At 39.1% G+C, this 27,040-nt stretch overlaps 1 pseudogene; it reads right to left on the reverse strand.

Annotated features, from left to right (window-relative positions):
• Positions 1 to 26,213, reverse strand: part of LOC144976492 (sodium/hydrogen exchanger 2-like) — a 34,732-nt pseudogene extending 8,519 nt beyond the window's left edge.
• Positions 26,214 to 27,040: the final 827 nt, after the last annotated feature.

A 27,040-nucleotide genomic window follows, 5' to 3' on the forward strand; every position in this document is an offset into this window, starting at 1 on the left:
TAATAATAATAATAATAATAAAGATGATGATGATGATGATGATGATGATGATGATGATGATGATGATGATGATGATGATGATGATAACAATAATAATAATAATAATGATAAAAGAAAAATAGCCATCCCCAAATAGTTAAAACAAACAAACAAACAAAACAAATCAAAACAACCTAACAAAGGACATTTATTCATGTGTCGAGGAGAAGGGGAGGGGAAAGGGGGGGGGGGGGGTTTATGTGCTATTTTCTTTTACACAAGGACAGGTCGCCGTAACCTTTGAACTGTATTAGAATTAAATCTCTCGTCAGTCGTGACATGCCATTAAAATATCAGGCAATGCCATCCAATCCCTGATATGGAATTTGGCGAGAGTTGACGAATGAGGATTGAAATTCCGTGAAAATCGATTCCAGTTCCCTGGATACAGCCGTAAAGAGAGACGACGACGACGACGACGACAACAACAACAATAAAACAACAATAGTCACCACAACAACAACAACAACAAAAACAAAAACAACGACATGTTATTCCAATATTGTAAATATAAAAATTAAATAGTAAATAAATAAATAAATTAATTAATTAATTAATATAAAAGCTTTTAAAAAACTAAACAAATAACAAAAAATGTTTCGAAATCAAACCCCTCTTCGGGTTACAAATAGAACAACATAAATGATACTACCGAAATAAAGATCAGATTTTATATTATTTTTTTTATTTTTTTATTTCTTAGCTTGTTTGTCGTTGTTTTGTTGGGGATTTTTTTCGAGAGGGCGGGGGGGGGGGGGGGGGGGGGGTTCTTGGGATTTTGTTTCCAACCCTTCTAACGTATTTTGATCCTTTTTAGAAAAGCGCAACCGCTTCAGTTTACTATAAATCACAATTACAGAGCAAGACAGAATTTAAATGAAGAAATGACGTGTCATATTGGGATTTAAGCATGCAGTGGCAGTTTCCAGTTTCCTGTGATATTTGCGCCTTCCGGCCCCGCTGCTCTGTCTTCGGCGTGCTGTTTTTCAGGATTTGCTTCCTTAGCCTTTGACCATCCAAGGTCTGTCCACAAGGCAGTGGCGGTTTTGCTTCAGAGTGTCCTTCTCCTAGATCGATTGCGGTCCCCTGTTAGCGAACTCGATCTGTCCGGGTTTTTGTTCGGAGTGTCCTTCTCTTAGATGGATTGCGGTCCCCCGTTTACGAACTCCATCTGTCCGGGTGCTCTACTCAAATGATGTCCTTTGCGGATGATATAGACGCCTTGGTGGAAGACCTCATGAAGCTAAGCAAGTTTACCAACATTGTACTGCAGTGGATTCCAGGACACTGTGGGATACTTGGAAATCAGATCGCTGACCAACTGGCAAAGGCAGGCAGTAGCATGCAGCAACCCTCCCCAACGTACTCAAACAGGAGAAATTAACAAAATGGCCAAATTTATCCAGTCTCAGAGATGGAGAGAGAAGCACCCAGAATACAACATGAATGACCCAATCAAGTTGCTCGACAGAAAGGAACAGGTCATCATCTTCAGACTGAGAACTGGACACAACCAGTTAAAGGAACATATGTGGAGGATGTCCAGAGCAGGTGCCTCTGGACAATGTGACTGCGGACTTGAAAATGAAAATGGACATCATGTCCTAATGGAATGTCCAAGGTACAACCAGTTGAGAAGGAACTTCTGGCCTGACCCAACCCCATACTCAAAGAAGCTGTACGGCAGTGAGGACGACCTCAGGACCACTGTTGGCTTCATTCACCAGACCGGACTGACCATGTGACGTGACGGGAACGAAGAAGAAGAAGAAATGAAGAAATACATGTATTTATATTGGTAATGTTCTCGATTTCCAAACATTTCACGCGCCCTGAAATGCTTCATTCATTTCCCCACCCAAACCCCGCCCCACCCACCTTTCCATCCACCGCCAGCTGAAAGAGTTGTAAGTTACGAGGGGAGGAAAGATAGAAGGATAAATAGATGGATAGATAGATAGATAGATAGATAGATAGATAGATAGATAGATAGATAGATAGATAGATAGATAGACAGACAGACAGACAGACAGACAGACAGACAGACAGACAGACAGACAGACAGACAGACAGACAGACAGACAGACAGACAGACAGACAGACAGACAGACAGACAGACAGACAGACAGACAGACAGATAGATAGATAGATAGATAGATAGATAGATAGATAGATAGATAGATAGATAGATAGATAGATAGATAGATAGATAGATAGATAGATAGATAGATAGATAGATAGATCAGTGATGATACTCACAAAAAGTCAAAAAGGAGGAAAAGTCTCGGAAAAACGGAAAACTCACCTAGAACATTCTTGCACCACAGGAAAGTAGGCAGGATGACTACTTTTGAGTACAATTTTAAAACGCCCGGAGTCCAGTAAAAGGAGGAAATTTTTTATATATATTATTTTTTTTTAAAAAGGAGGTATTTTTTAAAGATTTATTATATTAAAAAAAAGTAAAAGGAGGAAATGAAGGAAATATCCGCGGATCGAGGATCTGAGGAGGAAAACCGAGGAAAGGAAAGAAAACCGCGGATTTCCGCGGATCCGCGGAAAAGTATCATGTCTGATAGATAGATAGATAGATAGATATATAGATAGATAGATAGATAGATAGATAGATAGACAGATAGATAAATAGATAGATAGATAGATAGAATATCAAACAAGAAAACAGATGGTCCAAAATTGAAAGCCGTCCAAAAGCGGCGAGATCACTGGCTGATTATCAAAGGAATTAATATTGTATAATGGTTTTAGTGACGTCATGGCTATCCCCTTCAACACGTAAATTCATATCGATTGAAACCTTGATTCTAATAATACTACACCCACTCTCTCTCTCTCTCTCTCTCTCTCTCTCTCTCTCTCTCTCTCTCTCTCTCTCTCTCTCTCTCTCTCTCTCTCTCTCTCTCTCTCTCTCTCTCTCTCTCTAACTCTCTTTTTCTTTCTTTCTTTCTTTGTACCTTAAAGTTGGAATATAAAAGTGAGAGCGCTCTAAGCTTGTTATGAAACTGGGCTTCTGACGTATGTATGGGTTCCTGGTTCAAGTCCCGCTGTGTGGGAAACAATGTCGAATCGTTGGGAGGAAAAAGCTCTTTCTAAATCAACTCACATTCTCTTGTCGTGCTCATCGTGTGTAAAATGAGCATAGCGCCTTCTCCGGCTAAAATAAAACCCAAAATAGCGCCTTTTATGCTCAGAATTGATGTTTAGCTTGGGGGAATCAGAGGCTATTAAACGATGCGTATTTTTTTTTCTTAAAAAAAAAAAACAAAACAAAAAAAAGAAAATTTTTAAAGCATGGGCCATGTGTTCCAAATGGCTATCCCCTAGATCTATTGACTTCCTGGTCCACCTACCTTGAAGTCCATATTATAATATACAAGTACAGTAACAACAACACACCAAAACTCTATCCCAATCAATCACCACAACACACCACGCACGTCAAGATACTGAGGACATACCACAGGACGACACCAAAACACTCCTACTTCCCTCCGTCGTTTTCCTTTTTATGTTTTATAATATAATATATTTGAAATTAAACGCCGCTCAAGATACATACATGGAGATGATCCCATCCCCGGTTGCCCAGATGGTAAAGCACAAGCCTCATACTCAAAACTATGCTAAAGGAATGGGCATTGGTCCTGCGTGGGTGCAGTCAAAATTTATTTTCTTATGAGTCACCAACGTTACATAGTATAGTAGAAACAACGTGAGAATATTGTGAAATAAGAGAGACGCTACCAACTATCTATGTACGGCTACACTCACTTTCGGATCGGAAGGTCCTGGGTTCGAGCCGCGCTCGGCGCATAGTTGAGGCCTTGGAGAAGGCTCTTTACTCACATTCTCTCACCTTACTCAGGTGTAAAATGAGTACCTGGCCGTTAACAGCGTTGTCTCTGTCTGAAAAAAATTGTAATATTGCCTAACAGGCCTCATGTACCGTCCTACGTGTTAAATGTTGCTGTTGGCCAGGGACCACTTGTAAAGCGCTTTGAGCACGTTTAGTGGATATTGCGCTATATAAAAGCTCTAGTTTTTTTGGGGAGTTTTTTGTTGTTTTTTGTTTTCTTTCTGTTTTTTTGGGGGGGTTTTTGGGGGGTTTTTTCTGTTGTTTTTTTTATTTTTGTGTGTTTTTTTGGGGGTTTTTTTGTTTGTTTTTTTTTTTTTGTTTTTTTGGGGGGGGGGGGGGGGGGGGGGTTATGTGCTATCAACCTCCTAATAAATAAATGAATAAACAGACAACAAGATAAACTAATAAATAGAGAGAAAAAAAGACGTGAATTCTCTTCTCTCCAAAAGTACATTGTACAAATAAATAAATAAATAAATAATGCTCACTTACCTATACCCACTGTATTCCATAGAGTATTGACCACAGCCAGGAGCAAGATGGTCCCGATGTTGTTGAAGAAGAGTCTGTTGGGCATGTGGTAGCCAGCATCGTAGATGATGGGTGGGAGGAGGAAGAGGAAGAAAGACTTGGCGTCCAGAGAATACTGCGTAGCGTCCGCTGTCTCGGTGTAGTACAAGGTTATGCCTACCAGAATACCTAGGACAATGAGCACGCACGACTCCGGGAAAATGTGAGGTAGTTTGTCGTACAGGTGGAATCCTGAAAATACATAATACACATTTACACATTAATTAGAATTTCTAAAAACAATTAATTAATTTTGAGAAAACAAACTTTCAGAAGGCTCACGATTCAAAGTTCAATATACTGCAAAAGCAAGTAATCTCCTCCTCCCTTTTTGAACACAAAAACATCCAAACTGCCGTATGAAATCACATTTAAATTTCAGAAGGTAGGTAGTAAGTCAGTCGCCTAGCCGGCACCATTCTTGTTAAAGCCCTCTCTCATTCATATCCGAGTTTACTAGAACAATGAGCGGAAAGAGGCCCTCCCAAGGTCACATAATCAATAATTTAACGTTTGTGATTGCTGTAAACCAGCAGTCGTCGACAATAACCAATACAACTAGACATTGTTACTTCGGCCACAACTTGAATAATCCAAAAGGATTTAAAAGTAGGCACACACAAATAGTCCTCCCTGTCCCCATCTCGTCTTATACCAGATCTATGGTGTAACTTCATCATATTCCCTCCTCATATTAACGCATAGCTTCTGAACTGCCAATAACAACAACAACAACAACAACAACAACAACAACAACAACAACAACAAGAAAGAAAACTGTTACACAACATATACAAAGATTAAAATGAATCCCAACTTTTCAACAACAATTTTTTTTAAAAATTAAAAGTGAGACTTCTTTGGGAATTCAATTTAACCAAACTATCCTACCCCCCCCCCCCAACACACACCCCCCCCCCCCCACACACACACACACACATACACATACATTTTCTCTATTTATTTATTTATCGAAACACTCTTCGTGTCTATCCACCTTCCGATCTACCTACCTATTCATATATCTATCTATCTATCTATCTATCTATCTATCTATCTATCTATCTACTATCTACTACTATCTACTATCTACTACTACCTACTATCTATCTCTCTTTCTATCTATCTATCTATCTATCTATCTATCTATCAGCTTCGTGGAAGAGGGGGAGAGGGAACAGAGAACACAGAGAATATTAGCGATATAGTTTGAATCTTTTCTTACCATCCAACCACAGAATTTCAGTCTGAGTTCGGAGTTCGTTGACGTCGAAATTGGTGACAACACTTATCTGTTACGTATGACCCCAGTCCCTCCCCTTCCCCCCTTTCCTCCCAAGTTATAATCAGATAAACTTTTGGGGTCAAGGGATATTAACCAAATGGATTATGACATTTGAAGACATTAATTTCACGGCCACAGTGACAGATACGTCCCAAACTTCTCGAACTCTCTTGATTATTAACTCATAATGTAAAAACCGCCTGTCAATGAAGATTATCCTAGACAAATTGAGGCACATGGGATCTTTAGGGACAATTGGGTAAACAGTGTTGGCACCAGCAATGGGAATTGCTGCCTGCCGATGCACTTTGACATGTTCAAGTGTATCTTGACCCTAAGAATTCAATCTTCCTAGTGCACAAACGGAAAACTACGGAAGCGTTCTGCATACACGACTAGCTGATACTCGAGAGTCAAAGTAAATAAATGCTGGACGGTAAGCTGCTGATGTAATCAAATTAAGCATAAAGGCTGACAAAAGACAGGAATGTCTATCTGCAATGTGTGTACCCCCCCCCTCTAACTCTCCGGTATTATCAGAAACTTCGAGGTCAAGTGATATTTTTACCAAACTGTTTCCTAATTAGATATCCCATTCAAAGACATTTCACGTCAACATTGACAAATCCCAAAACTTCTTGAACTCGCTTGACGCTTGAATATTATTATCTCAGAATAGAACAACCGCTGTCAATGCTTCCGTATCTGTTAAAACACATTTTGAAGTCCCAGGTTTGAGAGTTTTTGACAAGATGACGGCCATTGTAATTGATCGATTTAGACAATTTGATGGACAAGTGCTATGGTCAATATTTCAAAATGTCTTTTTATTATTCAGAATGCGACAGAATGGTGGTTATCTTCAAAAGTCTCTTGGACAATTGGGTAAAAAGAGAATGCATTATTTCTTCGCGATAAAAGCCATTTATAATGTGACCTAAAATTAGACCCAAGAGATCAAAATGTTCACCGCCTGAACCATTCCAATATAATACCCGTTTGAGACGGCGGGTCACGCATTCAAGAGTGTCCTAACCCTGAGGTTTCATTATTCCCCGGTGCAGCAGCGGGCAATCAACGGAAGCGTTCTACATACGTGTTTAGTTGATACTCGAGAGTCAAATGTAAACAAAATAATGGACTAGCAGTTGTTGATGTAATCAAACCAAAGATAAAAGCTGATAAAAGGGCAGGACAGTTGTCGTCGTAGCAAAGAGACCGACATCAAAAAATGTGATCTATCCCCTAAAAACGGTATTATTCAGAGTTACCAGGTGTCAGAAATTACCATGATCAAAAATACGAATTTTCGGTGTATATAATATATATATATATTATATATATATATATATTATATATATATATATATATATATATATATATAGATAGATAGATAGATAGATAGATAGATAGATAGATAGATAGATAGATAGATAGATAGATAGATAGATAGATAGTTAGATGCATTTGTGAATGACTGGATGGATAGACAACGTGGACAGATGAGTTGGGCGGATGGATGTTTAGATCCACACATTATAATTATAACGCTACTTACATGTGCATAATCAATACTCTCACACACACACACACACACACACACACACACACACGCATACACACACATAAACAACACCCACAAAGACACATCACGTCAAAAATATTCTTTAAAACAACAAAAATAAATTACATATCACGAAATCTCTCTCTCTCTCTCTCTCTCTCTCTCTCTCTCTCTCTCTCTCTCTCTCTCTCTCTCTCTCTCTCTCTCTCTCTCTCTCTCTCCCTCCCCCCCCCCTTCATTCAAGTTGCGCAGGTTGCATGACGTTTGAAATCTCACGCCAGCTGTTCAAATATTTACAAACAGGCCACCAGTAACCAGTATTATCGGTAGAATTTTTTTTTAATAAAAAAAAAAAGTAATTATCGAACCCATTGGCAAGTAAATAAAAATTGATTTTGAAATCTCATCGATACTGTTATTTTAGGAATCCTTACGTAACCGTAGATTTAACAGATACAACTAATCACGTCCAAACGCAAGGTAAATACAGTGAATAGGGAAGTTACGTAACATAGAAATATATAGTGCAAAGAAGAAGAGGAAAAAAATGCTTTTCTTCTTACTTTAATTAGTGTTCAGTCTTATGACATCTGGGGGACCTCGATAGCTGAGTTGGTAGAGCACTCGGTTCACACGCCAAGACCAATCCGATCGCCTATCAAAAGGGTAGCAAGAAATTGCTAGTGTTCGTTTCACGCTATAGAAACCGGGATAAACTCCGACTTCAGGGGTCTAATGACTGAAGCACTAGTTTGATTTTTCCCTTCTGTTTATGACATTCGAAGGTAAAAAGGGGCAATGTGGCACAGTGGCGGGATGAACTTTGCTTTGTACCCAGAAGGTTGGAAGTTCAAAAACTCCACCGCGCTGTGTGACCTTGAGTAAGTCCCATCGCCATTGGTTACTTTGCGGCGCTGTACTGAGGCTATCGCCTGGCTCATTCCGGTCTTTCCTTTGAAAAGGGTAATTCTATTATATTATGTTCTTTGTGACTGGAGAAGGCGTGTAACAATGGAAAGGCAAAGGTTTTGTTAATTCTTAAATTTTTATTCAGTTTTATGACACTTGTAGGTTATATCGGCAAAAATGGCTGATGGTATACAACAACAAAATTATAAATTGATCAAAATCATTCTTTGCGGCTATGTGGTCGCGTGAGTATGCCACTGCCCCTCGGATCTGTCATTCTAAAATACTTTAGAAATTATGTAAAGTAATTGACGGAAAGTCCTTCATAGCGGTCTCTCTAGCATTTAAAGAACAATAGCAATTTTACTTACTTCCCTTTGGATTGGACGCTAGTCTATCACAGAATCTAACTTAACAGGCCGAGCTATTCTACGGGGTAGATAAAGGATTCAGAAAAAATAAAGGTAGGGGTCCCTTTGCTTGTGAAGCTAGTGCTCTACAAACCGAGATACCGGGGAAAGACTTTGGATGTCGTTAAAGGCGTTAAAGTAATGAGCTCCAATTTAAATAGTTAACTGCCGTACTCTAAAAAGACCCGTATTTAAATATTTCGCTAGAAAACTCGTCCTTCAAACATTGATCGATTTAAATGACCATCTTCTTGGTAAAAACTATCAAACCTGGGACTTTAAAGAAGACCTCGCCAGGTTCCAGGTTCGAGAGTTTTCGCCAGGATGAGGATCATTTAAATCGATTGATATTTGAAGGACTAGTTTTTTTTTTCCTTCTGGCCAATGTATTTAAATACACGTCTCTCCAGAGTACGGCAGTTAACTGGTTAAAAGCCATAATTTGCAAAGACCTCGTGCCTTGTATGAGCAATCGTAATATAATAGCCTTGCCTAAGGCTTGGCCGAGTTTTGAAATCTGACAGATAGATTACTTACACAAACCAGGGATTAATGACCCCGAGGCCACACTGTATTCTCTATCTTATCACTTGTGGACTTATGAATTATGGGAGAGGCTTAACAGCCTTTACGCTGCTAAACCTTACTAAATTAATTTTGGTTGCCATGCTAAATTTTCGTATCTGCTGATATAAAATTAAAACCAACGGGCACAGACCTGCCAAAGCTAAATTAAAAAAAAAAAAGCAACAATTTTCTCAGCTCCATACATTAAATTAATATCTCTTTACTCCGAGGCTCCATCATATTATTTTTCATCAGTTCAGAATTGAGGGAAATCCATGTAATTCGTCTTAATTGCGGACTTGACCTCGGGATAAATTGGTCTCGGCTGAATAATCTTTCTTTTAATGATAAATAATTTGAGAAATCGTAATTTGGGAAAGGAAAGGGGAGGGAAGGTAAATCAAATTCCATAAACTTGGGGGGGGGGGGGGGGGGGGGGGGGGATAGAACAGAAGAAAACTCGACAGGCAAGGCAGTCAAAGAAAAAACTGTTCAAAATATATAGGAGCGAGAAGAAAAGAGAAAAATACATTAAAATCTTTCGTTGTGTTTATCCTATACATGGTCATAGATAGATAGACAGACAGACAGACAGACAGACAGACAAACAGACAGACAGACAGACAGACAGACAGATAGATAGATGGATGGATGGATGGATAGATAGATAGATTGATAGATAGATAGATAAAGGGAGAGAAATGGAGGTTTTTGCAGCACAGTAACAGGGTAAGATTCTTAGAGGGAGACAGGGAAATGGGGAAGAGAAATCTCGAAACAACATATAGCATGCACAGGATGAAAGGGGGACGAAATGAATGATGTCTTGTGACACTCTTGGCAAATGATCGGGGATTCCAAATCAATTTACTTGCATCCTCTTACAATAGGGATCACATTGGTAGCAGTCTGCGTGCATATTTTGCAGGTCTGATAACCGAATGCAAATTGGGCTCGTTTTAACATTGTTGTAATGGACAATAGTTTGCATTGGTATGAGAGTATGTTCATAACCAGAATGAGCCCATATCAATTTCAGCTATCGGACATGCATGCAAGTACATGTTGGTGGCAGAATATTCTGCTCTGGTACAAAGCTGGATAGGCATTAGGAGCATTTGAATTGGTGTGGTGAAAACGGGAATAATTAGAACAAAAACAACTCTTTAAAAAAATTTAAAACACAATACAAATAAATAAATAAATAAATAAATAAATAAATTTATAAATAAATAAATAAATAAATTTAAAAAATAAATAAATAAAAAGAAAAGAAAAAAATCAACTCCAACATGGACCATCCGTCCTACACGAGAAAGAAACACGAAGAACAATAAATGACAGGAGACCAACCTCTTTGAAACCAATGGAGGGTGAAAGCCTATTGATGCTCCAGATGATGTCGAAAGGATTAAAGAAGTATAAATATCATTGGAATGTTGTAATCTGGTTTAACTCATAACAGAGATGGCTCATAGATGGCCAAAGTCCGTTTCAGATAATTTTTTTTCGTATACATTTATGACTTTGTACTGACAAAAGTCGGAGTGTCTATATTACATGAGAACGAAGCTTAAGATTATACCGAAATGTACTTATTTGCAGGTCTGATTACAAAATTATTGCATGTGGGCTAATTGATGAAATGGAAATACTCTCAAACTATATAAAACAAATTAGTCTATTTCAACAATTTTAAATCAAGTTTATATTTGCTATCAGACATTCAAACATGTTCAAGCAGGACTATAGGTACTTTGACTAATGCGTTTATTTTTAGAAAATTATTATAAAATCAAATTTAAAAGAAAAAAAAACAAAAACAAAAACAAGCTGGTCCATCATTAAATTATACTGTCTATAAGCCGAATCGAATTCATCAATGTTCAAAAGATTTGAACAAACTTTCCGCCTGGCTGTAATCTGTATATCAATAGACTCGCACCCTGTCAACCTGACATCGTGTTATTATGAATATCGAAAGTTGGCTGAAGGGGTGGTCACATTTTTTTCTTCTAACATGAACACGAAGGGGTGGAGGGGGGGGGGGGGGGGGGAGAGAGAAGGAGAGAGAGAGAGAGAGGAGAGAAGAGAGAGAGAGAGAGAGAGAGAGAGAGAGAGAGAGGAGGGGGAGGGAGGGAGAGAGATGGTGAGTGGTGAAAGAGAATAATATATAAATTAAGAAAGATATCGGGGTAACCGACAATCCATTAATTCCTCCTACATGACATAATTATTATTAGTGCCTAAAATAACAATATTATAAGGCTAACCATCCCATCAAATTCAGATAATTTCTTACACGTATAATATAAAGAGTCGACTTCAAAGGTATGCCACTGGCTTGCAACTAAACTTAGAACCAACTCCATATATACCTAAGTGGCTTACAATTAAACACGACATGGAAAAACAACGACGATCAACGAGATGAGCAGAAGGACAACAATAAGGCAACAACCAACCTTATAATATTATTATCTCCCCCTTGTCTCCGCATGCGGAAGTGGCGTTGGCCTTGGCAACAGCAAACAAGAATGACAATCCGCCATTAATCAGATTTGACCTGACCGAAATTATGTCCACAAAACCTGTGACATTCCACGACCTTATAGTTTCGTGAGGTTTAGCTCACAACAGTCGAGAGCACGAGAACAAAGATCTATTCCGAGGTCAGACTTTCTGTTTAAGTGGGCCCTATAAGCAGAACTGCCTACTTGAAAATGACAAAATTCGTAAATTTTGGGAGATAAAAATTGTAGCCACTAAAGTTTACTTTAAAAATCCGCAATTTACCCCCCCCCCCCTCTCCCCCCTCCCCCCCCCCCCCCCCCCCCCCCCCCCCCCCCCCCCCCCCCCCCCCCCCCCCCCCCCCCCCCCCCCCCCCCCCCCCCCCCCCCCCCTTTCAACAAGGATTAAACAGCACCTCAAAACCCTTAAAATTATATAGTTTGTCGTCAACCTTCATGATCAATTATTTTTAACGACTTAAAGATGCTCATGAAATTGTGAAATTGGAGCCAAATTTCGTAATTCTACGAACGTTTCGTAGTAAGTACACAAGTCTGCTTTTAGCCACAGGGCCCAAAGAGCAAGAGTTTATCCCAGTTTCTAGCCATTGCCTGCTATCAATCGGACAGGATGATAGTAAAGTACTCTCCATCATATCTAAAAAAGCCCAGCTACTAAATCACAACTGGATGGACAGGAGGAAGGAGGGAAGAGACCAGAAAAAAAAGCATCGATTTCCCTCATGATCGACACCATCCCTTGCGTAGCAATGTGCTACACGAGTATCGGATAGCCGTAATACGTAGTTTTGCTATTTCAAAACATGCAGCTGCTAAATAAATTTAAACAATGATCGATTGGAAATAGGTGAACAGTTTTTCAACAGGACCCACCTGAGATAACAATAAACCGCTAAAGTTTATTTTTTAGTCATATGCAATACATATTTTGCGTGTAGAAGTCGTATCACCCTTACATTGTTCACTGTAATAGTAGTTTATTCTGTAGCGTTAGACGTACAAGGGTAAAGCCTAATAAATGCCATTATGTATTGTATCCTTATATGAGAGATACAAAACTACTGTTAGAAACATGAATACAATGTCTTTCTCATTCTCTCTTAAAATAATATGTATTCCGAAAGGTAGGGAGGGGGGGGGGGGGGCGTTAATCCTGATTCATTAAAATAAAATAATTTAAGACACTGTTTAAAATAGAATAGATACGGAGTAGTTTAAATGGAGGATGGTAGAAGAGGGTTGTGTAATCATGACTTGATGCCAAAATATCGATTGTGCAAAATAAATGAGTATTCTTGAATAGTTTAATATTTCGTTTATTATCTTATTCAATCAAGCACTTCCCAAATCAGATTCTTCAGAGAGAAAAATGAAAACTTTAAAAGATACAATTTATATAGAAGAAAATACTATAATAGTTCGATGATATATTTTATTGATGCGTTGTGAGGATAAGCAAATATGTATTACAGTTCTATACTTGATTTATCCACCATCATCAGATTTCGATGATGACGTAGGTATGAAATGCCTTGTTGCTGTAACCATAACAATTTACCTTTGCCGTTCGTTTGCTTTTTGGCTTCAGGCCCTACACGTGGCCTCAATAATCCAATCAATGGTAGGATTCTTTGGGGTTTTATTAATCATTTTGAATCATATTAATCAGCAAGCCCTTATATTTTTTGGGTCTAGATTTGTGATAAATATGGACCAACCCCCACCCCCACCTCTCTCTTCTTCTCTCTCTCTCTCTCTCTCTCTCTCTCTCTCTCTCTCTCTCTCTCTCTACTATCTTCTCATCATCTCTTCTCTATCTCTATCTATCTATCTATCTATCTATCTATCTATCTATCTATCTATCTATTTTCCTCTCCGCCTCTCAACCCACAGCTGTGACGAGATGCACGATTTAAATCATTGCATATCATTTATCAACCTCAGTGGGGGTTTTCCCACCAAAAAAAAAAATAAAATAAATAAATTAATTAATTAACAAAATTGGTTCTGTTCACACCGGAATTTTAATGTCGAGTATATCAGGACTGTCCAGAAGTCTACCGACTCTATTTACTGGTGGTACTTGGAAGCCATGAAAGTGTGGTCACTAACCATTATTTCTCATTACATTAATTCCTACATGTTTACCTTCGCCCTTTCCATCAAGAAAAAATGGCGGTAATTAATCACGTGTAGGTAGACGTGGATATCAATCACGTGGTATAGCCACGTGGCTAATAACAGTAACGGTGATGATGACAATGATGATGATGAGGTTGGATTCAATCGACCCTTAAGGCGACGACGTAAAGTTGATTGTCCTCATTAATGAGGACGTGTGTGATTTACTCCGGTTTTAACCTTTTACGGGTGGATTTCGATTTCAATTTGATTGTTAATTGTACATCTCATCCTTCCGTTTTTACCAAGAGATCGGTGAAGAGAATACGACCGATATTGAGTCCAGTGAAGTCCGAGTACAAATGCTTGTCTCGGTGAATACGATCAGGACATCCGCAGTTGTAACAATATGGACGATAGAAGAAACTGTAAATTCAAGAGAGGGGGAAAAAATCAAAACAATATCGCAATGAAAAGACCAATCAAAGCTACAACTCTGGTACTCCAGACATTGCCGTTGTTGCTATCGGCGACAGATTGCAGGTTTGGTGTCCATATCTGTCGAATGTGGCTGCTTTTGCCAAAGTAAGATGCCTTTCGATGTCTTTTTTTTTTCCCAATCCCTACCTTAGTAGATTGTGGACTCCATGCCAGTAAAGAAAGATGATTCTCAACAAACAAAAAGAGTTAGATAAGTAGAGTTTAGTCCTTGCAACACTCCAAAGTCCCTGGCGCTTGAGAAAAGGTAAGAGAGAAAGTAATTTACTAGTAATCAGAGCAGCAATCTACCCCAATGTCCACCCAATGCCTCAGACGGACAACAGCATGGAATCATTGCAAAAGAAAAACCGTCGAGTTTTCATTTGTTTTGTATCTTTATATTTGTATAGATGATTTACAACTCATCTCACAAAGTAAAATACAATAATTTACTCGGCTTCAATCAACCATTTTCCTCACACGACGAAGATTCAAAGACAGCCAAAACCCCAAGTCACCACACTCCAAGACAAGGGCGGAAAGATACCGAAAAAGGAACAACAGATCAGGATTTAACCTAAAAAGAAGCCTACACTCACACACACACACACACACACACACACACACACACACACACATGGAAAGGGAGATAGATAAATAGATAGATAGATAGATAGATAAATAGATAGAGAAAGAGAGAGAGAGAGAGAGAGAGAGAGAGAGAGAGAGAGAGAGAGAGACAGAGAGAGAGAGAGGCACGTGGAGTAAAGATTAGAACATAACAAGAATGGTCGGGTGTTATGTGACAGATATTGACAGCAATTGTCAATGGCTTCAAAACTGTGCCATGTATTAACGTCGACGAGTACGTACATACACGTAAAGGTCTGACATCCGAATACAACTATGGGCTTAGTTTAACATCGTTGTAATGAACAACCTTGCGTCATTCTTTATTCTTTTTTTTTTTTTTTTGAGATTTCCATTACAACAATGAGCCCATAATATATTGGGTTATCAGACCTACGTCGATTAATGCCCTATATTGGAGGTAGCAATCTTTTTTTTTAAAACGGAATGAATTTCGGTTTCACGAACCTAATGACCCCCCAAAGACCATTTAGTCTGGACCATGTCCAAGAATCAGCCTCGTGTGAGGTTTAAAGGTCATTTACACACACTAAAAATGCCTTAATATAGAACGAATGACGTTGGTGCTGCTGAGATTCCTACTTTATAACAAAGTCACGTGGTCCAGGTATTCGTTATCTAACCGCCGAATCACGTGCATATTATTGTTATAAATACTGAATAAATACCTCGGTAGACAAGAATAACATTAGCCCTAATTTGAGGTCCACAGCAGATACAAGGAAGGGTCAAAGGTTACGCCACAGGCACGCTACTTGTGCAGAATATTATTTAGAAGCCAAACGTGGCCACATTCGGATTTGGATTTTCTCCCCTTTCTATTCGAATTCTTTAATCTTTCATTTGAGATTTTTTAAAATATTTTTTAAAAATTGTTCTTATACTCAACTCAGAAATGAATATCGGACAAAATCGAATTACACTCACTCAATTCTAAGGCATTTAGTATTGATAATTCATTTTTGTTAAAAATATATAAATAAATAAATAAATAAATAAATAAATTATTGAGTTTTAGGTTGATACCAATGTTGTAATTCGATTTCGGATTATTGTTGTTGTTGTACGAGGTCAGTTACATAGGACAATACCTCAAATTATACCTACACAAACTAAAAGTTCATTAAAGCACAAGCGTCGCTTTAAGGTTATTTCAGCGTCAGTAAAAGGAAGATGAAAAGGAAAATGGTTTACCTACCTAGATCTGAAGTTAAAAGCATCAAAGAAAAAAAGTGAGACACAAGGGACCAGTTCAAATAAGGAACAAAGGACTTCACAATCCATCAATATGCCTTACCTAAGAGTCACATCCAAAGGATCTCGCTATAAAAGGGTACACTCAATCAAATGCTTAGAAGTAAACTGTAAGAAATGATATGATTTACAGTGAAGAAAAAAAAAAGGGAATTGCGTGTACATTTGACTACTTTCCTCTCAGCTAAGGATTCCCAACCGAGCATTCTCAATCCAGAACGAAGACAGAGCGCAACATAAAAAGGAAAAACAGTTATGGGGGGATAATAATATAGGCAAAGCTAGAGGTGCCTAAATGAGCACTAAAATGGAGAGAAAATAAAGTGTGTAGATGTTTGTTTGTTATTTGCTTTTTAAGGTTTTTTCGGCGCTTTTCAACACATTTAGGTTATATCAGCGCCAGTAAAAAGAAGAGGAAAAATGGGTGATAGTAAAAAGTTGATAGAATTATAATTAAAGCCCCCCAAGAAAAAGGTAAGACATAGGGGGAACTGGGAACAATAGAGGGATCAGATGTAGATTCAAGAGCATACCACCAATGTACTAAGTTTGAGATCACCTAAAAGTTCATCCAGACCCCAGGCACAGGTCCCAAAATAAGAGGATACACTCAAATGTTACCATAAAATAATTAATATGTATACTAAACATTTAAAACAATGCAGTAAAGTGAGAGGAAATTTTCAAGGAAAAAAATAATAAACTCCCAAAAAATATAAACTATACATTCGACTGTTTCCTCCCAGCCAAGGACCCGGCAAGGATCAGGACAAAACTAAGTAATCTCATCCCAAGACAATGACAGGAAACAATTGGGGGGAAAAGGCTATGGGGGGATAGAAGGGCAGAGCATGTACCTCCCTGCCCACTATGGGAGGTCAGGATCCCCCCCCAATGAGTAAAATGTGACTCCCTATATAAGGAACAACACAAAAAAAAACAACGTTTCGGCCCTTGGCCTCTTCAGGAGACCAAAAATCAAAAAACACCCAAAAATGTATTTTTCTATCCAAAATAATAAAGAAACAGAAAAAACATGACTTTTTCCGCCCACCGTTGGAGATCAGAAAACTTCACTATGCAAAGACAGTATTTAGGTAAACCTTAAGGGGATTTTTTTTCATTGACATTAAAGGTAAAAGGGAAAACATAACATTAATAGGGAATTAAAAGTTTAAAAAAAGAGAATGACCCTGTTGACAAAATCAATATTAGATAGTAAAAGAAGTGGTAGTGCAAGTAAAAAAAATATTTAAAAAAATTTTTAAAAACTACTTAAACACAAAAAAAACAATGAAAAAAGTTGCTGCTTGAAGCTCGGAGGAAAAAAATAAAAGATAAGTACTGAATAGTAAGCTTAATGAATTGACGAAACAGTTTTTGGGTTTCGTCAAATTTAACTTGAAGCCTACAACTCACTACTTTATCATAAAGAAAAAAATGAAAAGCCCAGCTGACAATTAATCGGTTGCTACCAAAAAAAGGTGGGGAATGGGGGGAGAGTCAATTGACCCAAATTCTGTACAAATTTCAATTTAAGGCAAATCACAAAGATTTTAAAATCAACTCGGGTTTAGATTTGATTAAAAAAGGGGGGGGGGGGGGGGGAATGGAAAACAGTTTTTTCTAAATATTTCAATGAAAATACAAAAAATTTCACGTAAACAGGGGCTGGGAAAATTGAATGTATGATAGAAGTAAAACTCCAAATGCTTCATGCTATAGGATAAAAAACATCTCTGATTATTTCATTTTACCCTTTTTCGTCAACTCTATGTTATTTGATTTTTCGACAGCACCCATAACTCATAACGAACAACCCACAAAGGGGGGGGTCGGATTTCATACCTTGGAATCCACCCCTGCGTTCTGGGGGGGGGAAAAAAACCCATATTAAAAATTTTGCCAGAAAAACTCGTCCTTAAATTTTGATGATTTAAATAAACCTCTTCCCTTGGCAAACTCTAAAAAACCCGACTTGAAGTCTTGAAGTCCAGGTTTGAGAGTTTTTGCCAAGATGAGAGTTATTCAAATCGATCTATATTTAAAGGGGACGAGTTTTCTGGCCAAATTATTAAATTGTAAACCTCCCCCCTCGAAACGGTATTAATTTGGGGATTTTTAAATTTTTGGGTTTTTGGTACCCAATCATAGTTTTTTTATGTTTTAAAAATTTTGATACCAATTTATAAATTTTGTATTATTCATTGCGGATAGGGGACCGTTGAAGTAAGAGAGTGAAAAACAAGTTTTGAAAAAATCGACTTTGAAGTGAGGAAACCGTTTTCCCGCACAGTCAAATCAATGGGAAAAAGATAACCCTTTAGAAAAGGGCATCAAAATTTTTGGACGGGGGAATAGGTGAAATTTCCCCCATGCCCTTAGTTTATACATTAATAATTTTAATACAAATTTTTGAAAAAACCAATTATACTTTTGTGTTATTTATTATTATGTAAGATGTTTTTAAAAAAATAAAACACCTTGAAAAAAATCCGACAATTGCTCACCTTTTTTCAAGAATTTTTGATATTTAAAAAAGAATCAATGAAATAAGAATTTAAAATGTAAAATTTTTGTCTTATTTAATGAGAAAATACGATTCAAAATGCCAAAAGTTAAGACGGTTTTATAATTTGAAAGTTCGTTTTGAAACATTCGTGAAGCGAGTGGGCAGGGGGGAAGGGGGTTACAAGAAAGAGGGTTAAGAGGAAGAGTTCCGGGGTAGAATGAGAGAGTAAATACACACCCCGACGGGAAAAAACGCACACACACACACACACACACACACACACACACATATGAAGAAAGAGAGAGAGAGAGGAAAAAGGGGGGGGGAAAAGAGAGAGAGAGAGAGAAGAAGAGAGAAGAAAGAGAGAAAATATAGAGAAAAAGAAGGGGGCGAGAGGGGGGGGGGAAGAGAGACTACTTTTAAAGGACGCGAGGGAAATAGAAAAAAGATTGAAACCGTTAAGTGGGATTTTGTGGGGGGGGTTGTGTGGTGGGTGTGTGTGGGTGTGTGTTGTGCGTGCGTGCGGGGTGTGTGTGTGTGGGTTTTTAAAGAAACAAAAGGGGGACGGAGAGAGAGGGGTAGACATGAAGAAAGGGATGGGGCGGGGCAAAGAATTGTAGGGATAGTTTTAAAGAAAGCATTTTGTTACAAAGTTTAATCTAGTAATCAACTGGAAACATATTTACCAATGAGAAGCAATTTTAAAAAAAAAAATGGGCTGGTCCCAAAACAATCATTGCCCTTGTTTCCATTTTGAGTCAAGGGTGACCCGCTTAAGGAGGAGGGGTGGGGGTTATTGTGTAGGACTTACTGAAAACATGTTATTGAATCTTTAATTTTTTTCCCTTTGCTTCCACCAATTGTTCATTGTCTAAAATGACCCCCCCCCCCCCCCCCCCCCCTTTCTTTCAGTATACAAAGAAAGCACGACAAAACAAACACCATCTCTATCTCACTCTCTATTCTCTCTCTCTCTCTCCCCTCTCTCTTCTCTCTCTCTCCCTTCTCTTTCTCTCTGTGTTGGTGTTGTGTTTGTATCTCTCCGCTCTTCATCCTATCTATCTATTATCTATCTATTCTATCTATCTATCTAATCTAACTATCCTATCTATCCATTCTATCCATCTATCACTCTATATATCTATCTTTATTTCACATCATCACTTTCAATAGGTTTGTCATTCTGTCCATCCATTTCATTTTTTACGTTAAACGTATTTCCTCTCGCGGAGTTTCATTAATTGTTGCCAAGCTCTATTTATTATTCTTCTTTTGTTACTCTTAAAATTAAATGTTTATCCTACAACAAATCTCTGTAAGTGTTAAGATTAAGGCAACTGTTGCCTGATAAGTCTTCGCAGTCCTCTAATTTCATGAATAAAAAAAGAGGGCCAAATGGAGGTACCTTCACCTCGATCAAATGCAAGCAGACAAAGCAAATTTTAAAATTATAATACGCAAGTGGTGTGTATCAAAATGCACAAACACAAACATATGTAACAACACGCATGCCTGAGTCATGAAGCATTCCCCCCGAGGATTTATGCCGAACAGCCACAGCGAATCGAGCTGAGCGTTGACCAATCAGAATAATTTATTTGTAAGTTGTCAGGGAAAAAACCTAGACTTGTTTCATCCCCGAAACCCCTTCCTATACCACAGCCCCCCCCCCTTCATTATTTGGTTGATAACCATGAAAATTGTGGAAACAGCCATGCTTTCTTGAGGGATAGATAAAGAACAGCCCTTTGCTGTGATATTTACATTTATTGGTGGAGAGGAAAAAAAGGCACTCGGTATACTAAGCTTTGGAAAAGGGTGGCTCTCTGAGAGAAAATTCAACTCTCGTCTTTGAATGTGTCAATCGATAGTTGCATTTTTTAAACTTGAAATTTATATAACTTATCTCAATATTTATGCTGAATTCTTATGTTTTCATGTGAAGAGTAAGAAAAAATGATTGTTGTTTCTGAAACAACCCAACAACTGAAATTTGATAAATTTGGACCATTTACACTTTAAAACCGGTTTTTCCTCGTTTTCCATATCCCGACTTAACTACGCTTCGAGGCGGAGGGTCACATATATAGTTTTCAATGTACGAGAGCATAAGCTTTATTTCAATGCGAGGAGGGTCTATACGAAATATTTTGCTGGGTCAGAAAAAAACATTCTCTCTCTCCTCTCTCTCTCTCTATCTCTCCTCTCTCCTCTCTCTCTCTCTCTCTCTCTTCTCTCTATCTCCTTTCTCTCTCTCTCTCTCTCTCTCTATCTCTACCCCCCCCCCACTCCCCCCCCTCCCCCTCTCTCTCAAAAAGAACTAAAGACGGAACAGAAAGAAGAGCTAGGCAGGTGGGCCAGGTATGCTAGGTAGAACGATAATTAGAAAGAAAGATGAGGAGTGAGGGGTGGTGTCTCTTGTAGGCGGAGTGCGCTGTGTGTGTGTGTGTGTGAGAGTGAGAGAGTGTTGTAGTGTGTGTGAGAGAGAGAGAGAGAGTGAGCGAGAGAGAAACAGAGCGAGGGAAGCAGAGAGAAACATAGAGAGAGAGTGTGTGTATGTGTGTGCTGCATCTGTGTGTGTGTGTGAGAGAGAGAGGAGGAGAGAGCGTGGGGAAAAGCAGCAGAGAAAACTGAGGAGAGAGATGAGAGAGAGAGAGCCGACGACAGAGAGAGATGAGTGAGTACCGAGAGGAGGAGGAGAGGAGAGAAGAGAGATCAAGCTGCGGGGAAAGTCGTTGACATACATGGACTGCCTTATCATATCTTAGCGGTATCGGTCATGTATATATGAGACAGTCCTAAGACGAGCATTATGACGGGCATCACGCACTTCCCTCTTTATATTATGCGACCTTGGACCAAAACACGTGAAGGTTAGGTCATGATCTGAACGCCAACCCAAATCGGTAAAAGAATTGTCCTAGACGTATAAATAGAAATCTCAAAGGTGTGTGTATCTACGTGCCACATACAATTGCAGGGTCTGATAACGGGGCAGCAATTCTGGAACATCTTTTCACATTTTTGTTGTAATGGAAAATAATTGCATTGGACTTGAGAGCAATCATTTCCATTACAACATTGTGACCATAACAATTAAGCCTCAGACTACTGCAATAATTCACGTCGGTGTGCACGGAAAGTGCAGACAACGCAGTCATAAAAAGAAGGGGGAAAAATTGGGTTGCGCATTGTCTAGATAGTATATATTTCTCTTATTGCCTGGCACAGTTTTAGTATAAATGTTCGGATTCTTATTTTTTATATATTTGCATAAAATACTAGATCCCTGGTTTGTTATAAGAAAAATATAACATAGCATTCCGGCAATGTAACTCCAGTATATTTCCGGAATAAAATGCAATAAAACCGTGCTATTTTGTTTGTTTGTAATTTTCCCATCGTATTTGTTTACATTTTTCATGATTTGCAACTTCCACCTACTAGCCGAAGCGCACTTCATTTGCATGTATGATAACCCTATTTCATTATGAGCTCATTGTTGAAAGGGAAATATCAAACAAATGACGTTAAATATTGAACAACTGACTATCCATGTTATAAACTCAGGTCCGCTATTGGGTTCGGATGTCAGACCGGGATATAATGGTGAACCTTTGCGTGGTAGGGCGCTTTAGAAAATGTCATTATTAATATTATTTTTATCATATCATCATCCATCATAATACATCATAATATTCTAATCATCATATCATCTATTTATTACTTATTATTATTATTATTATCATTATTATTTCTATTATTTTATTATTATTATTATTAGTATTATTATTTGTCTTATTATCATTATCATTATTATATTATTATTATTATTATTATATTTTTTTATTTTTCATATATTATTATTATTTATTTTTATTTATTATTATTATTCATTATTATTATTACTATATTTTTATCATTTATTAGTATTATTATTACTTATAATTATATTATTATTATTATTATTAATTATGATTATTATTATTATTATTATTATTATTATTATCAATTTTAAAAGCTATGAAGTTATAAGGGGATTAACCTTAACTACGCCACTATCACAATAACATTAATTCTTCATCTGCGTGCTCTCATTCATCCTGTTTACTGTTGATAAAGGGGAAACCCGAAACCCCACAGCATTAACTTAGTCTATTAATCGAAGCTAACAATTCAATCCAATATTATTCGTTATTAATCTCCTTCGGGCGTCATAGCAGCAACAGTTTTCATGTATAGATATTAAATAATAGGCTGACATCATTTATTATTTTTAGGAATTTGACTTTTCTAACAAAACAAACTACGTCATTTGTGTTTTAGCAGTACCGCCCTGTTATCGATCGATGGCCCTCAGAGGAATTCGTTCTACAAGTGTTGTAATACTGAATATTTTCGTCTACGTGCTACTCTATTCTTATAACTATCGATCGATTGAAATTACGCTTGAATGCATCTCGCCTGTTCATATAGACAAACAATACAATATAAGATAAAGATAACTATTCAAACGTTGTGTCACGATTTATTTTTCTTTTTAAAAAAAGATTTTCCTTGACATTAAACCGATAATACGGGAAGTCGTCCAAAACCAGAACGAATAGAATGGCAATGCCGCGTTGCAGTCACTTGAAAATACGAAGCTATGCTCAGTTTCAGTTATCTTTATGGTTTGTTTGTGTTTGTATTTGTTTTGTTTGGTTTTTTACATTTTTTATAACATATTTGTATGTATTATTACTCGTTTATTTATTTATATACGTGTGCTATTTATTCGTTCCGAATATCACACATTCATCATCATCATCGGCATTGTGTCTATTCTTATTTATTATTATTATTATTATTATTATATTATTATTCTTAATTTATTATTATTATTATTTATTATTATTTCATCATCATCATATCTTTATGATCATCATGCCATCATTATCATCATACATCTTTAAAATAGCATTGGTTCTGATTTGAAATCAAGAGGACTCAGTAGCGTCGCCTCACTTTGATTACATCATAATCGAAAAAGGAAAAGGGGGATGACAGTAAAAGATGCATATGTAAATTATACTTCTTGTTGATCGTTGTATCAGTCAAAATCATTTGCAAGTTGCAAGTTATGGCAGACGAAGATTTCACCGAATCGCACACACTAGTCACATACACATCTAACAATTATTTGCATCTTCGCATGAGAACACGATTTTAACTTGGACGACGTGCGCATTTTATGCAGATCTGATTACCGAACGAGGTCTTGATCTAAACCTTGTAATGAACAATATTTTGGCCATTGATTTGAGAGTACACAATATTTCCATAACATTGAGTCCATAACCATTTGGGTTTACCAGAACCTGAATACTATATATAAAGTAGTACTACCGTCGACTTGATTGGAGTTAGTGCATTCTGACACGCCAAACGCTCTGTCCTTTGGCCCAGCACGCGGTCAGGAAATGGAACTCGGAGCATAAGTAAGTCGAGACGAGGACGAACGAGTTTTAAAATCCGTTGAAATTAAGGGAGATTAAACTCGATATCCATAATCAGGATAACAAATGAAATAGTATTGTATCACACAAAAACAACGAATGCAAGATGTTAGGTTCGTTGATTAACCCAGGCATTCGCTCTTAATTGCGGTCAATACATTTTATTCACGCACAAGCAAGTCTAATCTGTTGTTTTATAGGGAGTTCGATAAATAATGTAAAACCCTCAAGAACTCTACCAGCATGCTAATCTCTCTCTCTCTCTGTCTCTGTCTCTCTGTCTCTCTCTCTGTCTCTCCTACCCATCTCCCTCTCCCTCTCGCTCTGTGTGTGTGTGTGGGGGGGGGGGGTTAAAACAGTAAGATCAAGGATAAAACCGAACTCCATTTACAGAGACTGAACTCTGACATTGACCCACTTTTGTTCCCTTTTGTAACGCATTGCTGTAACCACGATCTACTTGGCTCATATCCATCGACGACAATGCCAGTGGCCAGTTTATCTCCAATAGTAACGGATCATTCTTATCTATCGGAAACGCGGACACAATAGCCTAGCCTCCATGATACTCTGTCCAGAGAACACGCCTTGGATATATTATTAAAACGACCCTTATCTTGTCATAACTCCCAAACGCAAGTCCCCAGATTCCGTGAACGTGTGAAACCTCGATTAACACAGGACGGACGTGAACTTCGGGACATCAGCGCATGAGTAGAGGTAAGTTCCAATCGATCAGATATTTAAAGGCAATGTTTTCTGGCCAAATTGAAAATCTCAGGTTTGAGTGCGTTTGACAAGATGGGATCCTATTTTTAATTGATCGATACTGAACGAAGCATTTTTCTGGCCAAAGTTTGTAAAAGATTGTCTTTTGTGTGTGTGTGTGTGTGTGTGTCTTTGTGATGTGGTGTGTGTGTGTGCCCCTCCCCCCCATCGTGGCGTAAGGGGAGTTGGTCCCTGGCTTGGCTTCAGCTCCACCCGGGCAAGGCGATTTAGCACGCCAAACGATCTTGCCCCTTGATAGCGGGATTAAATTATAATACTGCTAGTTAGGACCAGCAGGCAGGGGGAGGGGCCGGGGCCACCCGCGCGCCCCCCCCCCCGACACCACCGCCCCACAAACGCGGGCCCCGAGGGAGGCCGTCGGGAAGGGACCGAACCAAGCCAAGCGGACGAAGTGTTTCCTCAGATATCCACCCTCCGAGACCCAGACAAAACAAACCCCCCGACGACCACGAGCCCGCACCCGACGCTACGGCCCAGGCCGCTCAGGGGCTGCGTCAGCTACCGACATGAACATGACATTAGTAATCTCCCGGCGACGGGGTGTCGGTATATGAATAAAAAAAAATCCAGCGGTCCCCCCAATTACATGGAAACAAATCGGCACCAAGCATTACAAGCAACGTTCTGTCGTAGGGAACCTGTGAAAGATTTTTCATACATGAGTTTCAACGCGCGTAATGAAGTAGCGGGTCAAGATCTTGTTGGCGCTGTACGTAAACGTTAAATGGCAAGGGAAGACACCTCGTGAACATGATGGCCCAAACACCCCCCCCGGCGGAGCCCCCCTACAGTAATTTGAGTGGTTCCGAACCACACTCACCAACAACGTCACCCCACCCTCTGGTTAATATTTTTGGCTCTAGCCGACCGAACGGCACCCCCCCAAGGGCGACAACCGTTCCCGATCCCGTCGGATATAACTATGCGGGGATCAGGAATAATAGCCCTACGTCACAACACGTAATCCACCCACCCCCACCAGGAGAGAGCCAACGGCCAAAGAGTTTTCTGTTCTTGTTGCAAACGTCTCTTCTTTTTTAAAATTTGGCCACAGGCTCGCTGTCTCCTTGAGGGGGGACAAGTGGGATTTGCTATTCCGGCAACTATATCCGTCCAAGAGTCCTGCGAGGGTTACTTCATATGCCTTAGAGAAGCCCATGGTCATAACTCTTCTTAATTTCCCCCCTTTCTTCCTTTTTTATTTGAGCGAACCCACAACATGGAACCTCCACATAAACCAACATCAGCGGGTCAGGATATGTCCGCACTATGGCCGGAGGTTTGCTCACAGCGGTCCCTGTGCGCTCATCCGTGGACGCGAAAGTGTGGCGCTTAGAGATTACTATTGCAGGGGCTCCCGCCCCCCTACCCCCCTTTGGATACGCCTTAGACGGTGAGGCCAGACAATTGCTTGGTTCATTCCGAAGTTTATCCTGCACTTCAGAATAAAACGGGACACACCACCACCCGTGAAACCACCCCCCCCCCCCCCCCCCCCCCCCCCATCCCCCACCCCCCCCCCCCCCCCCCCCCCCCCCCCCCCCCCCACCCCCCCTCCCCCCCCCCCCCGGGCTACCCCACGTCATGTATTAACCTCAGAGCACACTGTAAGGTACCACGTAAAACACATAATTGGATTGTCACCACTCGCCAACGAGCGAGTGAGAAGGTCAGGGTGCCCCACGCGTCAGGGCTCGGGGCGGGAGAGGACTGCCTCACCGAGATTCCCCCCAGTACAATTCACAGGCCATTGAGTCCCATCGTTTCCGGGTGACAATACTGGATCCCCAAGGTTGACTATATACTTGGCAAATACAGGAGAATTTTGGGTTTGTCAGTCGACTGGGCCTCTGCCGTGAGGCCGCCCGGCCGATGCACGTTACCCTTGGCTGGTCGATGGTCGGGTCTTTAACTTTTTCTTCTTTCACTTTTCTTCCGTTATCAGTTTACTTTTTCTATGCGCAACCACGTAATTATTCCATAATT

This window comes from Berghia stephanieae, chromosome 7 (genome assembly GCF_034508935.2).
Source record: "Berghia stephanieae isolate SIO BIC M18660-M18661 chromosome 7, UCSD_Bste_1.3, whole genome shotgun sequence".
NCBI lineage: Eukaryota > Metazoa > Mollusca > Gastropoda > Nudibranchia > Aeolidiidae > Berghia > Berghia stephanieae.